The sequence below is a fragment of the Lytechinus pictus genome, unplaced genomic scaffold (assembly GCF_037042905.1).
Source record: "Lytechinus pictus isolate F3 Inbred unplaced genomic scaffold, Lp3.0 scaffold_26, whole genome shotgun sequence".
Taxonomy (NCBI): Eukaryota; Metazoa; Echinodermata; class Echinoidea; order Temnopleuroida; family Toxopneustidae; genus Lytechinus; species Lytechinus pictus.
The window spans coordinates 1,295,864-1,315,320 of NW_026974146.1; the positions used below are offsets into that span (position 1 = coordinate 1,295,864).

The 19,457-nt window shown below is 33.0% G+C and overlaps 1 protein-coding gene across 11 annotated transcripts in view; it reads right to left on the reverse strand.

Annotated features, from left to right (window-relative positions):
* The window catches only part of LOC129282526 (NACHT, LRR and PYD domains-containing protein 12-like), a 40,319-nt gene extending 38,784 nt beyond the window's left edge, over positions 1-1,535 (reverse strand). For 2 of the 11 annotated variants that reach the window (XM_064115280.1, XM_064115273.1), the window contains exon 1: positions 574-1,413. The gene's annotated coding sequence lies outside the window, so the exon portion shown is untranslated. Of the gene's footprint in view, positions 1-573 lie in introns of all 11 variants that reach the window. The other 9 variants (XM_064115278.1, XM_064115276.1, XM_064115277.1 and 6 more) reach the window with 9 other exon arrangements.
* Positions 1,536-19,457: the final 17,922 nt, after the last annotated feature.

The following is a 19,457-nucleotide window of genomic DNA, read 5'->3' on the forward strand; positions in this document are numbered from 1 at the left end:
ATGTAGGAAGTTTTAGTTGAATCAATCTTTGTTCATATGGATGGTTCTTTACTTCAGGTACCAAGTTAGTGGCTCTTCTTTGTACATTTTCTATTGCTTGAATGTTTCTTTAAGTATGGACTCCATACTGCAGGAGCATACTCCAAATGAGGTCTAATCAATGCTTTGTATAGGAGTAAGAAGTTCTCCTTGTGACATGTGAAGATAAACAAATGTTCTTCTAATTAGATTCATTAGCCTATTGGCTTTATTTATCTTTGACAGAAAGTGCTGGTCAAAACTAAGCTTTGTCATGTTTGTGTCGACAATCACTCCTAAATCTTTACTAGTTTCAACTTGTGATGTGAGGCATTCTCATCATGTGTCATTGTATAGGCATTAAATTCATCATTCATTTTACCTATTGTAAGTACACAACATTTATCCAGGTTGAACTTCAACAGCCACTTGTAAGACCAGGAAACAAGTCTGCCTGTAATATAATAACTCGGCATCATTATCATTCTCTACATGTTTATATGAAGATATATTCTCATAGCAATTAATAGAAAAAGAACTTCTCGATCATCTCACCTGCATGACCTGCAGAATATTATCTGATCATTCTTCCCAGACCCAGTCAGCACTCATCCTACGAACGAGGTTCTTCTAGCCAGCATGGTCAATGCAACTGTATATACCGTAAGGGTACTAGTATTCAACCTGTTTGGAGAGTTTCTTCAAATATACAGAAATATGGAATTTACCTGAATTTCAGACCTGTCTTATTTCAAAGAGCAAATGCTGGTTATTCTTTTCCGGTTATTTTTTTCTTCAACCCGTCAACTGCGTGCGCGGGCGATCAAATTTTACGGCGACGGATTTTGGTACTAGTATTCAACCCGTCGGCACTAGTATTCAACCTAGCGATGAAAGATGGCCCTGTCTCTCAATCTGCCCTTGTCCCATCCGACTATGGACTAGACCATTTGAGATGAGACCAAACAGGGAATTAATCAAAGCCAGAGACTTACATAGATCTAGATCTAATTTAGCAATCTAGACCTTTTTAAGATTTGCTATCAATCCTCACTAGGTTGAATACTAGTACCATTCAGTGCAAAAGGCCATCGCCGCATAATTCGATCCTCTGCGCACACAGTCGACAGATTGATAAAGAAAATACTGACAACAGATTACCCTGGAAATAACAAAGGTATGAAATTAAGATAAATTCCCTATTTCTAGATATTTTGGGGAATATGTCAAAATCTTTGAATTATGCCGGGTTGAATACTAGTACCCATACGGTACCGTCATGACCGTAGGCCAACAAATGTGATTCGTGAACTCGATAGATTCCAGTCAATTTTGCCAGTACTAGTAGATCTTGTTGTTTAACGACTGATTCCGAACACGGCAAAATCGTGATATAGGCCCCGCTCGAGAAAAAAATTGTAATCGATCATACCTCAATATCTAGGTTGCTAACTTCAGCTCACTATATATACTCGTGATATAGGCCCCGCTGCTGTGATGAATGGCTCAGAATGTCCGTTCGCGGGGCCTGTTTCACGAGTATAATACTATAATCGTTATATAGGCCCCGCACTACGGCACTTCAGGCACTCCAACACAGTAGCGGGGCCTATATCACGAGTATATTATTAAAGGTCAAGTCCACCCCAGAGAAATGTTGATTTGAATAAATAGAGAAATATTAAACCAGCAAAACGTTGAAAATTTCATCAAAATCGGATGTAAAATAAGAAAGTTATGACACTTTAAAGTTTTGCTTATTTTTTACAAAACAGTGATATGCACAACTCAAATGAGAAAGTCAATGATGTCACTCACTCACTATTTCTTTTGTTGTTTATTGTTTGAATTATACAATATTTCATTATTTGTAGATTTGACAATAAGGACCAACTTGACTGAATCATATAGTATTAAACAATGCTCATTCCACATGTTCAGGAAGGAATTAATCTTTGTTTCACTTGACAATGAGGAGAACAATAGAATATTCCCCATTTCATATAATGAAATACAAAAGAAATAGTGAGTGGATGATGTCATCAGTCTCCTCATTTGCATACCCACCAGCATGTGCATATAACTGTTTTGTGAAATTAAGCAAAACTTTAAAATGTTGTAACTTTCTTATTTTACATCCGATTTTGATGAAATTTTCAGTGTTATGCTCTTTGGATTTTTCTCTTCTTATTCAAATCAACTTTTTCTTGGGGTGGACTTGTCCTTTAAGCTTGCATCCTATAATCGCGAAACTGGCCCCGTCCAATGCGCCAATTAACAAGGAGAGAGAATAATAAAATGTGTATGTATTTACTTCTTCAGAAATTTATTTGTCGATTTACTTATATATTAATACAGTTATTAACTTATTTATTTATTTATCAATCTATATATATTGATTAATTAATGTATTTTATTCATTTAATTAATTTGTTTTCTTTTAATTTTTTTTCTTTTGTGATATAGAGAGTAAGAGGTATCATTCGTTTTTAATTATTTTTATGTGTGGAAGTTCACTTATTTCAATCTATTTTAATTGATTAATTAATGTATTCATATTGATTAATTAATGTATTTATATTTATTCATTAATCATTTAATTTATTTGTTTTCAGTTTTTTTGTCTTTTGTGATGTAGAGAGTCAGAGGTATCATTCGTTTTTAATTATTTTTATGTGTGGAAGTTCTTTTATTTATTTATCAATCTATATTAATTGTGTGTGGGGCTCGGATGACGGCTATTAGTATACTCGTTATCGAGGCCCCTTACACTTGTTATATCATGGAAAATAGCGTGGTCGTGGGTCTTGATTCCCCGGTGAGTGATATCATGCGCGGCGCTGTAGGAGCCCGGGGGGTCCAATTTATTTTTAAAAAAACAAGGGGAATAATATAGAAGTGAGTATAAAAACTCTGCATGACAATGGAGTAGGATCCATATGGGCGACTTGTTTTAGGCATGATGTTATCCTTCCAGTTTTCAGAGAAAAATCAACCAGGCCCCTCACAACCTGACGCCGCCCTCGTGTTGCTAATATTTTGCTTTTAAAGATCTGCTCTCTGAATAACTTTTGATAAATCCGTGAATGATTCATTCATTTGCTATTTTTTTTTTAGTGTTTTCGATGTAACGTTAGGCCTATATATAGTTATTTTGTTCCATTATCCATCGTAATTTGTATTTGCTAGTTATTTGATAACCTCGTTTTATTCAGCATTTCATTTGAATTATTTTTTTGCGGGCAGGGAGGTGTCATTAATAATAAAATTGTATAGTTCTTGTATAATTTCCCCCAATATTTCACTTGACGTAAATCTGTTTTTCAATATTGAATCATTCATCTGGCTTCCTGCGTATTATCAATTTGTATTTTTTTTAATTCCTTTCATACCCCCCCCCCCACCCCGCTTCCCCACTTTTCATCCATTTAAGTTCAGAAAAGAAAACGAATAGGCATATTCATTCGGGGAAAATGTATTAATTTTCTTTTGGTCAATTTTATAATTGCTTGAGAGATATCTACGCTATAATTAACTTAATCTATATTTTACTGAGACTTATCCCCCTCCCGGCCCCTACAATTGGGGATAAGCCTATCATTACCTATATTGTCTAAGTACCTTAAGTACGTTTTCTCTTTTACCTAAATATCAATTTATTAATCTTTTATTTTTTAAAAAGCTTACTAATACTGTTCATTGATATCCCAGTATTTCTTCAGCTAATTAACCTATCAACTTAAATCATTTTCCCATCCTGCATTCATTTTAATCAATCCACTTGAAGATTGTTTGTAACTGTATTTGATGGCATGGTTTTAAAAATGATGGATTTCGATTGTATGCTGGTATACATGGTAGTAGGCCTGAAATAACGGCATATCGCATCAACAAATTATTTAAAATAAAACATTTATTGATCGATCGTCATTTCATTAATTCACCATCCAAATATTGCATTTTTTTCTTCGCCTATATGGTATTCATTTATTTACTCATTCATACACCCTCGCCCCCGATTTTATTAAAAGATTTTATAATCTCGGAAAAGTGTCTCAATGTGTTCTTATAATTCATTTTCATGCACGAATTATTCTACTATTTCCTTATCTGTGATAGTTTATTTCAGGAGTTTAAAGAGAAATTCCAGTATTTGCAGTAAACACTGATTTCATGAGAAAGTCTGTAAAACAAGGCTTAATTGTCAGTATATCATCGAGGATCTAGATCTGGTACAGTTACATAAACTGAACTTTGTGAAATCTTGAAATCTACGCTGAAAAATGTTCACACTGAAGATCACCAACACAGATAGGCACGCGTGGGACAGTGTATTATTATTGCTAAAATAAAGACCCGACGGAAGTGACCGAATCCGCGCTTATTTTGCTTATTTCTCAGCAATTACACAATTTCTTCCAGAATCCTTTGGCACATATTTTTTATTCATACAAACAGACACTTAGGTGGTCATTATATTAGATTCTGTAAAAAGTCATTTTTAGATCGTGACCAAAACTGGAATTTATCTTTAATGTGTCCCCCAGATCCGAGATTTCGTAGCGGGGGGGGGGGGGGGGGGGGCGGGGGGGGGGAGCGCAAATTTGAGAAGACAGTTGGTGGCGCATAGGTCTGTCTGGTTGAATGCGTCAGAAAAAATATACACACAAGTACGGGTTCAGTATTTTTAAAGGGGCGGGGGTACAGCCGTACAGGCCAGTTGGACACATTGCCATTCATGAAATCCCTGGTCGGCCACTCAAAGAGGAAAAGGTAAGTTTTTTTTTTTTTTTTTTTTTTTTTGGGGGGGGGGGCGTTGTGATAGGGAAGTTTATGTACATTTTACTTTAATATTTACCAACAAGATAGGCCTACCATGACTATACGGCCGAACTAAACGAGAACGCTAACTGTAAAAAAAAATAATTATAATCCATGTGTTAAAAACTATGAATGGAGCACACTAAGCTCTTATTAACCCTAAACAACAAACGTTTATTTAATATTTTAATTACTGAACTGAAGATTGGAAAAGGACTTTACAGTGACGCATGAACAGGATGTGAAAGAGGAGCGCGAGCTGATTTTATTTTCACACTTGAAAATAGGATGCGAATGCAATCGAAGTTCGAGATGAATTTTGTTGATATAGTTTATATCGACACGAAAAGGTTATGTTTTTAAACACTGCTGACATGTAGGAGTGAGAGAGGAGGGGGGGCATCTTGTTCAACACTTAACTTTCCTGGTTGAATTTGATCCATTACAAAGGATAATAATGCATTTTAAATGATTTTAGTATAATTGACGTTTTCCTTGAACCGTTGTGTTCTTTGAATTGATGGGAGCATAAAATTATAGGTCTATAATCGATTGTAATTCTTTTTTATTTGCCTTTGGGAGCAATAATTTTTTACCAAAATCCCCATCATCTTGGACTGTAATGTTTTTTCTTCTTTTTTGCCATTTTTTTCAAACAAAACCCACAGCACCCCCTACTAAAAATCGTTCCCAGTGCCCTGCTTGATCGTTTATCGAACATGATTTGCGTGGATATTTTTTTTATTTCTCTATATTTGAGATTTACATAATTCTTGATTTAATAATCAGATCATGCTTCATAAACTTCTTTGTTTGTAAAATTATATTTCTTGAAGACGAAATGATATGACTGTTGTGTTTAAGTGACATTTGTTACCTTGTCAGTTTCGTCTAATAGTTTCTGTAGGGTAAGAAATTAGCTTTATTTGATTAGCATTATATATAGGATATATAACCAAAATGATATTGCTTGGTCATGTTGGATTAATATGTAAATATCAATATTTTACATCGATTTACATGTAGTTTAATTACCACTAACATAGTATCCTGTTGCTAGGCGACATCCAACAATTCTAAAGGCGCTGTTTTTCATGCAGTTGCATCATACATATACTTAGTTGACAGTGAGGTCACGAATCGTGGCATGTTCTGATATTGTTTTTGTTTATATATATATACAAACACAAATTTAGAATGAGAAATCAGATGAAGCACAAAAGTTTTTCTAATTTAATTTTTCTGTTTTTTGATATACAAACACCAAATCACAACACGATATTCTCGTTGTGATTTCGTTTTTGTGTTTTCAAAAACCCCAAACTAAGGGGCTGATTTTCGTTTTCGCTTCTTCATGATTGGAACAGAAAAACAAATTATCCATTAGTACCTTGATTGTGCAGGTTACTGGGCAGGTGAAAGTGACATTACAATTGATCTTAGAAAGTCATTCATTACATTAATGAGTAGAATACAATTTAATATAATAAACATTAATTATAGTGTGAGAATGAAAATATTTTATTAGAGAATAGCGAACTTCTTAACCAAAATGCGTGGCAAATAAAAAAATATATTTTAAGCAAACCTTTAAGAATATTTTTTCTAGTTTCTGCTTTAATTATCATCAACTTTACGTCAGGGTTTACTGCCCCCTCTCGGGGTAGGCCTATCGTGTCAATTAATAGACAACATTTTTTCCCAAAACAGCACAAACATTAACGAATAAATGAATAAACCAGGAAATGAATAAGTGAAGCAATACGAAGGAGAACTTGAAATAGTAATGTATTAGGCCCTCTCTCTCTCTCTCTCTATATATAAACGTTTCACGTATTGGCTTCAGTATTATATTATAAGGTAACAAAATGTAGTTTGTTATACATATAATAATATACGGTATAGAGAGAGAGATCAAATACATACACAAAAAAGAGAAATTAACGATAATTGTTGGTCTAACATCAAATAAAACAAAAAGTTTAATACAAACAAATACATGAATAAAAAAATTAATTTAAAGGACAAGTCCATCCCAAAAAAATGATTTGAATAAAAAGAGGAAAATCGAACGATCATAACGCTGAAATTTCATAAAAATCGGATGTAAAATAAGAAAGTTATAACATTTTGAAGTTTAGTTTAATTCAAAATAATAGTTATATATGCACATCCAGGTCGGTATGCAAATGAGGAAACTGATGACGCCACCCACTCACTACTTCTTTAGTATTTTATTATATGAAATATATTTTCCAATTTTCTCCTCATTGTCAAGTGAAACAATGATTAATTCCTCCCTGAACATGTGGAATATATGGTTCAGTCACGTTGGCCCTTATTGTAAAATCTGTGAAAATTGAAATATTGTATAATTCAAACAATAAAAAAACAAAAGAAATAGCGAGGGACATCATCAACTGTATCATTTGCAAGCAAATGAGTTATGCATATCACTGTTTTGTGAAAAATAAGCGAAACTTTCAAATATCACAACTTTCTTATTTTACATCCGATTTTGATGAAATTTCCAGCGTTATGCGAGTTTGATTTTTCTCTATTTATTCAAATCAACATTTTTCTGGGGTGAACTTGACCTTTAAATAAAATATAAATTCCTTTTATGTAACGAAAAATAAGGTTATAACACCCTTCAACTACGACTAATTAAAAAAAGGTAAACGATTATTTTCAAATTTAGATTGTATATCTATACTTTCTTCAATTTGTTAAAGTCATTCATGCCTGAATGATCGAGGAATATTCTGAGGATACCAGGTGAAAGAGTAGATATTCTGAGCTTTACAATGATTGCCGTCATCATTTTGTATATCCACAAGAACTTACAGAATGAATAAAAATAAATGAAATGTACGAGCCTGTATTAACATAAAACCTAGGCCTACGCGCGCCTCTCAGATAACAGAAATATATATATATATAATAAATAAATATATAGATAATAAATAAATGAATGAACTTCCACACATAAAAAGAATTAAAAACGAATGATACCTCTGACTCTCTATATCACAAAAGAAAAAAAATAATACAAATAAATTAAATGATTAATGAATAAATATAAATATATTAATCAATTAATATAGATTGATAAATAAATAAATGAACTTCCACACATAAAAATAATCAAAAACGAATGATACCTCTGACTCTCTACATCACAAAAGACAAAAATACTGAAAACAAATAAATTAAATGATTAATGAATAAATATAAGAACATTAATTAATCTATATAAATACATTAATTAATCAATTAAAATAAACTGAAATAAATGAACTTCCACACATAAAAAGAATTAAAAACGAATGATACCTCTGGCTCTCTATATCACAAAAGGAAAAATATCAATACAAATAAATTAAATGATTAATGAATAAATATAAATATGTTAATTAATCTAGATTGATACTGATTGATACTCTCTATATCACAAAAGAAAAAAAAATTAAAAGAAAACAAATTAATTAAATGAATAAAATACATTAATTAATCAATATATATAGATTGATAAATAAATAAATAAGTTAATAACTGTATTAATATATAAGTAAATCGACAAATAAATTTCTGAAGAAGTAAATACATACACATTTTATTATTCTCTCTCCTTGTTTATTTGGGTAATAAATTGGAGGCCCTCCCCCCCCCCCCCCCCCCCCCCCCCTCTCCAGCGCCGCCCATGATAATTCTCACCGGCCGGGGAAACAAGCCCCACGACCACGTTATTTTCCATGATATAACAGTGCAAGGGGCCTCGATAACGAGTATACTAATAGCCGTCATCCGAGCCCCACGCACGTGCGAATGCTGGGAAAAGCGCATTGGACGGGGCCAGTTTCGCGATTATCTTAGGATGCAAGCTTAATAATATACTCGTGATATAGGCCCCGCTACTGTGTTGGAGTGCCTGAAGTGCCGTAGTGCGGGGCCTATATAACGATTATAGTATTATACTCGTGAAACAGGCCCCGCGAACGGACATTCTGAGCCATTCATCACAGCAGCGGGGCCTATATCACGAGTATATATAGTGAGCTGAAGTTAGCAACCTAGATATTGAGGTATGATCGATTACAATTTTTTTCTCGAGCGGGGCCTATATCACGACATCCCAGCACTTTAATAGTGGATGTCTTCATGATGATGAAAACAATGACCACCAATGAACTGTCAAAGTTCGGAATAGATGAGGAAGAAGAGTTTGTACAGTACGCGGCCAATGACCAAAATGGCCGATGTCGACAAACACTTCCTGCAACGCGTCACGGGGAATCCCCGAGAAAAACTGTTTCCTAATCGACATACAGATGGCGCTATTTAAAATCTGTGGAAGATAAAATCCAAATTTTCCGGGCGTGTTAACTGTTGTTATTCAGCTAACTTTTTATCCGGAGGGGGGGGGGGGGGGCACTTCCATTTCCATTGACCAGTGGATACCATGCGTGAACATTGGGTTTGAAAAACACCCTAAACAAATATTTTCCATGTTCTGAAAATGCAACCCTTAACAAGTATTGGCGTGTGAAACCCTACCCTTATACCAGGTATGAAAAAAAATAAAATAAACGATACCCTTGACAAGCATTCCCTAAAAAATATTTATATCTAAATAACATAAATACAGTAAAATTCACAAAGCAAAATGCTGAAAATTTCACAAAAATCGGATAAAAAAAATTATTGAATTTTAAATTTTATCAATATTTTGTGAAAACATGTATATGCACACCGCCATGAATATTCTGGAAAGGCTCCGTCTTTTTCTTGTTGATGTACGTAGCATGTCATGATCTTTACTACCTTTGCCATTTTTACCTCTGCCATTTTACACCGAGCCTAAACACTTTCCCTAATCCTTACCTTTTCGCACTCTAACCCTAAAAAACGACCATGAAAAATATTGAACACAAAGGCCTACATTATCTATTAAAAAAAAGAAACAACGAAATTGTACGATACATTAGTGTACAAGCCACAATGCGTATGAAAAAAGGACAGTTTTGTAAAATCTATCAAAACTTTGTTTCAAATTACGATAATGTGTATGTTGATGTCAATAGATGCTCTGAAGTTTTATCTTCCAAATGCCATAAAAATAGTTTCATTCATGCTTGAATACACACGGAACATTTTTGGCAGATATAAAAGAAAAAAGGCTTGCGCCAAATGGCCGGAAAAAAAAACGTTGACGATCGGACATATTGCTAGTCAGCAGACTTCCTCTCAAGCTTTTCTCTATCTTTGTTCATAATTTTCGAACTATCCTTTCATAATCCATTTACAAAGCATTCATGTATTTGAATTGTTTTGTATTTTCAATATCTTTTAGCATTCCTACATGAGTAAAGAAAAAAAGCTTGTTGTCAACCTAGGTAAAGAGATGTGCTTACTAATGGGTGAGCTTGTAATTTATTTAAATCTTTTATTATGTGAAACAAATGTTATGGTGATTTTGAAATGCATGAATCCTATTGTTAATGGGACAAGAAAAATTATGTGTTGGACAGGATGCTGGGAACAATTTTTAACAGGGGTGCTGGTTTACATTTGATATGAAAAAAAGGTGTTTTCACGAAAAATTTCAGCTCCTTTTGATCAAGAGAAATTTGACAGGCACAAAGAAAAGTTTTTTTGCTACAAAATTAAGGAAATTCTTGTTTAATATTTATTTTTTTACGTTCGTAAGCTTTTCAAGGGGGTGTTGCCTACTGAGATGAATATTACACGCAGTACCCCCATGGAAATCTTGGGGGTCCTAAGCACCCCCAGCACCCCCGCTTCCCTGGCCCGAAGTGCCTCTATACCTAACCCTAACCTTTTCCCTCACCTTTACCCTCGCCATAACCAAATGAACATTTATTAATTTCGGCCACTAAGAGAATTTGCCCCGCCCCCCTAATTCCCGGATAAGAGTGATCTAAATTAAGTAAACATGTAAAAAAAAAGGTCATCACAAAGGAAATTAAACAAACACTATCTACGGAAGAAAAAAAGAATAAGATAAATCTAAAAGAATAAATTGTATAAGTTTACAAAGCCCAAACATAATGGATGGGGGATCCCCCACTAGCTCAAAGCGTCTACTTACCTAACCCTAAACCCTACCCCCCGCCCTACCCCCTAACTCTAACCTAAACCTAACCCTAGCCCTACCCTTAACCCTATAAACCATTCCACATTTTTGAAAAAAAATCTCTATCTTATTACATGCCCTTGTCCTCACACCTCTCCTCCATTCCACATCTTCATCTCTATCTTATTACATACCCCACCCTCACACCTCTCCTCCATTCCACATCTTCATCTCTATCTTATTACATACCCCACCCTCATACCTTTCCTTCATTCCACATCTTCATCTCTATCTTATTACATACCCCACCCTCATACCTCTCCCTTCATTTCACATCTTCATCTCTATCTTATTACATACCCCACCCTCACACCTCTACTTCATTCCACATCTTCATCTCTATCTTATTACATACCCCACCCTCATACCTCTCCTCCATTCCACATCTTCATCTCTATCTTATTACATACCCCACCCTCATACCTCTCCCTTCATTCCACATCTTCATCTCTATCTTATTCCATACCCCACCCTCACACCTCTCCCTCCATTTCACATCTTCATCTCTATCTTATTACATACCCCACCCTCATTCCTCTCCCTCCATTCCACATCTTCATCTCTATCTTATTACATACCCCACCCTCACACCTCTCCTTCATTCCATATCTTCATCTCTTTTTATTTCTTACCACACTATGATTCATCTTGCAATTTTGTCAAAACAAGGTAGTCAAGACTGTTAATCAGATGTATTCAATAATGTTATAATAATGATATATAGGATTTGTATAGTGCACGTATACACCTTGCTAGGTGCTCAAGGCACTCCTATATTACCCCGGCTTAGCAAGTCTGGTGTGCACAGCTTTTTGAGGAATTACTTCTTGCCGATACCCATTTTCCTCATCTGGGTCGAGTGCAGCGCAGTGTGGATAAATTTGTTGCTGAAGGAAAAGATGCCATGGTTAGGATTCAAACCCACGACCCTCTGTTTGAAAGGCGAGTCAGAACCACTAGATCATGACGTGCCCACACAAACTTATCTCATGACAAACTCAGAGCAGACACAATATACATGAAAAAATAGAGTAATATTTATTTAAAAATTCATTCCCATGTGTATAAAAGTTCCACAACAATTGCATTCAGTATTCACAAGTCATTATTATTGGAACATTTGTATTTACAGTCAAAGCTGCTTTAGAGACCATCTGTCTACAACATCTTATTGACTCTATATAAGAAGATGATTGAAATTCAAATTTAACTTCATTATTACAATTTCAAAATATATAAATATACAAAATAATTTACATTAAATAGGGATTATACTTGTGGAGGGGTCAAATTGAGCACGATTGCTTCTATAAACTGAATCCATAATAAATATCAAATCAATACGTGTAAAAATTTACACCAAAGGGTAACAATATGAACATAAAAACTGAGAGATTACATATTTTTATCATTTGTATTTTAGGGTTTATTATTAAGCTACATAGCTGAAACCTCTGCTGGTGATACACTTATTTCTTTTATTCTCTTTACTCCATCCTTTTCTCTATCTTGGTTTACTAGTGCTTGAAAAAATATGGTGGATCTACCGTTTGAGGCACCATCCCTGATAATAAGTGTGTATCCTTGTATATCATTGAAACATGTATTACCAGACCCTGTTCATATAAAGACTATCCTATTACAAAGACTGCTTCTCTCTATTGTTTGATATCTATATACAGGTTTTACTGTACCATGATACTGTGTATCATTGAAACATGTATTACCAGACCCTGTTCATATAAAGACTATCCTATTACAAAGACTGCTTCTCTCTATTGTTTGATATATATATACAGGTTTTACTGTACCATGATACTGTGTATCATTGAAACATGTATTACTAGACCCTGTTCATATAAAGACTATCCTATTACAAAGACTGCTTCTCTCTATTGTTTGATATCTATATACAGGTTTTACTGTACCATGATACTGTGTATAATATCAAGTTATATCATTAGCAACATGAATGACATATTACATGTTTTAACATTTTAATGATTCATGCAATTAAAACGATAAACTCTACTATTTGGATTTAGAATGCATTATAAGTAACTCCATTGTGTCAAAAGTACAGGTGTACTACTTCACAATAAATTTGACAGAAGTCAGCCTTTCTACTCAGTAATCAACTTCTATCTAAGCAAGTTATCCATCAATTCTTATACATAATGAAGTGGATTGTGTGATACACACATTTGACAATAGTCAAGAACTATTTCAGGCAGAAATTACAATTCAAAACCAGTGACATCACAATGGCCTCTACAGGTGGATGCAAAATAAATTATCACACATCTTACATCGGAGAATATGTAATTCATGAGAAATGTCATAAGAAATTAACATGAAGGCCTTGGCTTTAAAGCAAATGACATACATGTATACAGTTCATATAAAAAGTTTACACTCAGAAAAAATCCTGTAAAATTATACATAATTTGTAATATCTTGAAGATTTTTCCACATTTTAACATTGGTACAGATCTCTTTAAGCCAATGATGATATACATACAATTACATACCGAGGTTTTTACCTGACTACTAAGAAAGCATGAATGCCTGTGAGCAAGCAACCAGGGGACCGACGGCTTAAGGTCCTCTCCGAGGGACCTGGTAATGAGGATAAACGCCTTACAAAAGGGCACTAGCGCATCACTTGGGAATCGAACCCGGGTCACCGGAATCCGAAACCCCCGCTCTACCGACTGAGCTATCGCGCCTCCGTAACTGTCAAACAATTGTTCCGCTTGAGTGAGCTCCACTCACTTTTGAAAAATTGGTGAAAAATTATTTGCGCAGATTTGGAAATAGTTATATGAATAAAACGTAGACTTCAATCGTGAAAAACGCACAGACTTTAGCTATAGGAAGATTGATTTGGAGATATCTTTTACATTTTTAGCTTGTTTCCTTGCCCAAATACCTTCATAGAGCGCCATTACATACCACTTCAAAATATTCAGACAGAAGTAATCCTTTCTACTCATTAATCAACTTCTCAATTAAAATGGGATTTTGGCATTTTTGATACACCAATTTGACAAAAGTCAATAACTACTAATTTGATACACAAATTCTACTACAAGTATTAACAACACATAATTAGTAATACCACTGTGTCCAAAATACAGGTGTACCACTTCACAATATTCTGACAGGAGCCATCCTTTTACTCAATTACCCTAAGACAAAACAGTTTAAATTTGGATTCATATTCAAGACGTAACATATTGGGGATTTTCTGATTCACCAATTTGACAAAAGTCAATACCTAGTCATTTTGATACACAACATTTCAAATTACCATTAAAATCCTCCTAAACCATATATTGGTCTATACAGGATGGATGGATACAATAAATTATCAAACATCTTACATCTGAAGGATGAGTAATTCATGGGAGATGTGATAATAAATTAACATTAAAAGGCATTTAACTTTTAAAGCAAATGACATACAGGAATAGAAAATAGTTAGATATAAACAGTTAACAATGCACCCAAGAAAATTCCTGAATTCAGCTGCCATTGGTTTATTATAGACAATACTGTCTTCTAAACTTTACACTACTAATTTACATTGTATATAAACATGTATCATTTATGACTCTATACATTATTGAAATTGGAGGACTTCACATACACTGTGAACATGTACTTGTAGCTTAGAATTATTCCACATTGCTTTTCCTTACAATGCAAAGAATAAGATGAAATATAGTGAAACAAGTGAAGCTGATTACTGGTCTCTGTTTAAAAGATAAATCATTCTGATATCATGGCTACAGATGAAAAATAACGAAGATTATTTTAATCCAAGGAGTAATCATACTCAATGTAATCTATTATGAGCTTGTGTATCTACATGTATATTGTATAATCAATTTTGTATGATTTTGAAATTGCTCCGCCCCTCTTTTCTTGTAAAATGTGAAGAAAAAAAATAGTAGTTTGATTTGAATCACTTCTAAAAGATGAAGAATTTTTATCTTTATCATAATCAAATGGTATCTTTTCATTTTGCTTTATTATTATTACAAGTTAGATATAAACATTGAATTGAGAATGGATGAGTAACTCAGTGTATGTACGCATCAGAAAACAAGTAATCTATTGTATGTTGTCATTGAATATGCATATTATTATGAAGAGAATCAAATATTATATTGGTAGGTCATATATTTGTGTAAAAAGAACTGCCTTTCATTCTGAAAGATTACAACTTGGTTTCAAAGTTCATATTAAATTGATTTCATGTCTATAAAATCATCAAACAAAAAAGTGAATAGAATTGAAGTAGTGACTTTCTCCTTTATGATAAACATACTAGAATTGAGGAGTGACTTTCTCCTTTATGATAAACATAATTGAATTGAAGGAGTGACTTTCTCCTTTATGATAAACATAATAGAATTGAAGGAGTGACTTTCTCCTTTATGATAAACATAATAGAATTGAAGGAGTGACTTTCTCCTTTATGATAAACATACTAGAATTGAAGGAGTGACTTTCTCCTTTATGATAAACATAATAAAATTGAAGGAGTGACTTTCTCCTTTATGATAAACATAATAGAATTGAAGGAGTGACTTTCTCCTTTAGGATAAACATAATAGAATTGAAGGAGTGACTTTCTCCTTTATGATAATCATAATAGAATTGAAGGAGTGACTTTCTCCTTTATGATAAACATAATAGAATTAAAGGAGTGACTTTCTCCTTTATGATAAACATAATAGAATTGAAGGAGTGACTTTCTCCTTTATGATAAACATAATATAATTAAAGGAGTGACTTTCTCCTTTATGATAAACATAATAGAATTGAAGGAGTGACTTTCTCCTTTATGATAATCATATTAGAATTGAAGGAGTGACTTTCTCCTTTATGATAAACATACTAGAATTGAGGAGTGACTTTCTCCTTTATGATAAACATAATTGAATTGAAGGAGTGACTTTCTCCTTTATGATAAACATAATAGAATTGAAGGAGTGACTTTCTCCTTTATGATAAACATAATAGAATTGAAGGAGTGACTTTCTCCTTTATGATAAACATACTAGAATTGAAGGAGTGACTTTCTCCTTTATGATAAACATAATAGAATTGAAGGAGTGACTTTCTCCTTTATGATAAACATAATAGAATTGAAGGAGTGACTTTCTCCTTTATGATGAACATAATAGAATTGAAGGAGCGACTTTCTCCTTTATGATAAACATAATAGAATTGAAAGAGTGACTTTCTCCTTTATGATAAACATAATAGAATTGAAGGAGTGACTTTCTCCTTTATGATAAACATAATAGAATTGAAGGAGTGACTTTCTCCTTTATGATAAACATAATAGAATTGAAGGAGCGACTTTCTCCTTTATGATAAACATAATAGAATTGAAGGAGTGACTTTCTCCTTTATGATAAACATAATAGAATTGAAGGAGTGACTTTCTCCTTTATGATAAACATAATAGAATTGAAGTAGTGACTTTCTCCTTTATGATAAACATAATAGAATTGAAGGAGTGACTTTCTCCTTTATGATAATCATAATAGAATTGAAGGAGTGACTTTCTCCTTTATGATAAACATAATAGAATTGAAGGAGTGACTTTCTCCTTTATGATAAACATACTAGAATTGAGGAGTGACTTTCTCCTTTATGATAAACATAATTGAATTGAAGGAGTGACTTTCTCCTTTATGATAAACATAATAGAATTGAAGGAGTGACTTTCTCCTTTATGATAAACATACTAGAATTGAAGGAGTGACTTTCTCCTTTATGATAAACATAATAAAATTGAAGGAGTGACTTTCTCCTTTATGATGAACATAATAGAATTGAAGGAGCGACTTTCTCCTTTATGATAAACATAATAGAATTGAAGGAGTGACTTTCTCCTTTATGATAAACATAATAGAATTGAAGGAGTGACTTTCTCCTTTATGATAAACATAATAGAATTGAAGGAGTGACTTTCTCCTTTATGATAAACATAATAGAATTGAAGGAGTGACTTTCTCCTTTATGATAAACATAATAGAATTGAAGGAGTGACTTTCTCCTTTATGATAAACATAATAGAATTGAAGGAGTGACTTTCTCCTTTATGATAAACATACTAGAATTGAAGGAGTGACTTTCTCCTTTATGATAAACATAATAAAATTGAAGGAGTGACTTTCTCCTTTATGATGAACATAATAGAATTGAAGGAGCGACTTTCTCCTTTATGATAAACATAATAGAATTGAAGGAGTGACTTTCTCCTTTATGATAAACATAATAGAATTGAAGGAGTGACTTTCTCCTTTATGATAAACATAATAGAATTGAAGGAGTGACTTTCTCCTTTATGATAAACATAATAGAATTGAATGAGTGACTTTCTCCTTTATGATAAACATAATAGAATTGAAGGAGTGACTTTCTCCTTTATGATAAACATAATAGAATTGAAGGAGTGACTTTCTCCTTTATGATAAACATAATAGAATTGAAGGAGTGACTTTCTCCTTTATGATGAACATAATAGAATTGAAGGAGCGACTTTCTCCTTTATGATAAACATAATAGAAGTGAAGGAGTGACTTTCTCCTTTATGATAAACATAATAGAATTGAAGGAGTGACTTTCTCCTTTATGATAAACATGCTAAAATTGAAGGAGTGACTTTCTCCTTTATGATAAACATAATAGAATTGAAGGAGTGACTTTCTCCTTTATGATAAACATACTAGAATTGAAGGAGTGACTTTCTCCTTTATGATAAACATAATAAAATTGAAGGAGTGACTTTCTCCTTTATGATGAACATAATAGAATTGAAGGAGCGACTTTCTCCTTTATGATAAACATAATAGAATTGAAGGAGTGACTTTCTCCTTTATGATAAACATGCTAAAATTGAAGGAGTGACTTTCTCCTTTATGATAAACATAATAGAATTGAAGGAGTGACTTTCTCCTTTATGATAAACATAATAGAATTGAAGGAGTGACTTTCTCCTTTATGATAAACATAATAGAATTGAAGGAGTGACTTTCTCCTTTATGATGAACATCATTGAATTGAAGGAGCGACTTTCTCCTTTATGATAAACATAATAGAATTGAAGGAGTGACTTTCTCCTTTATGATAAACATAATAGAACTGAAGGAGTGACTTTCTCCTTTATGATAAACATAATAGAACTGAAGTAGTGACTTTCTCCTTTATGATAAACATAATTGAATTGAAGGAGTGACTTTGTCCTTTATGATAAACATAATAGAATTGAAGGAGTGACTTTCTCCTTTATGATAAACATACTAGAATTGAAGGAGTGACTTTCTCCTTTATGATAAACATAATAAAATTGAAGGAGTGACTTTCTCCTTTATGATAAACATAATAGAATTGAAGGAGTGACTTTCTCCTTTATGATAAACATAATAGAATTGAAGGAGTGACTTTCTCCTTTATGATAAACATAATAGAATTGAAGGAGTGACTTTCTCCTTTATGATGAAAATAATAGAATTGAAGGAGTGACTTTCTCCTTTATGATAAACATAATAGAATTGAAGGAGTGACTTTCTCCTTTATGATGAACATAATAGAATTGAAGGAGCGACTTTCTCCTTTATGATAAACATAATAGAATTGAAGGAGTGACTTTCTCCTTTATGATAAACATAATAGAATTGAAGGAGTGACTTTCTCCTTTATGATAAACATAATAGAATTGAAGGAGTGACTTTCTCCTTTATGATAAACATAATAGAATTGAAGGAGTGACTTTCTCCTTTATGATAAACATAATAGAATTGAAGGAGTGACTTTCTCCTTTATGATAAACATAATTGAATTGAAGGAGTGACTTTCTCCTTTATGATAAACATAATAGAATTGAAGGAGTGACTTTCTCCTTTATGATGAACATAATAGAATTGAAGGAGTGACTTTCTCCTTTATGATGAACATAATAGAATTGAAGGAGTGACTTTCTCCTTTATGATAAACATACTAGAATTGAAGGAGCGACTTTCTCCTTTATGATAAACATAATAGAACTGAAGGAGTGACTTTCTCCTTTATGATAAACATAATAGAATTGAAGGAGTGACTTTCTCCTTTATGATAAACATAATAGAATTGAAGGAGCGACTTTCTCCTTTATGATAAACATAATAGAATTGAAGGAGTGACTTTCTCCTTTATGATAAACATAATAGAATGGAAGGAGTGACTTTCTCCTTTATGATAAACATAATATAATTGAAGGAGCGACTTTCTCCTTTATGATAAACATAATAGAATTGAAGGAGTGACTTTCTCCTTTATGATAAACATAATATAATTGAAGGAGCGACTTTCTCCTTTATGATAAACATAATAGAATTGAAGGAGTGACTTTCTCCTTTATGATAAACATAATAGAATTGAAGGAGTGACTTTCTCCTTT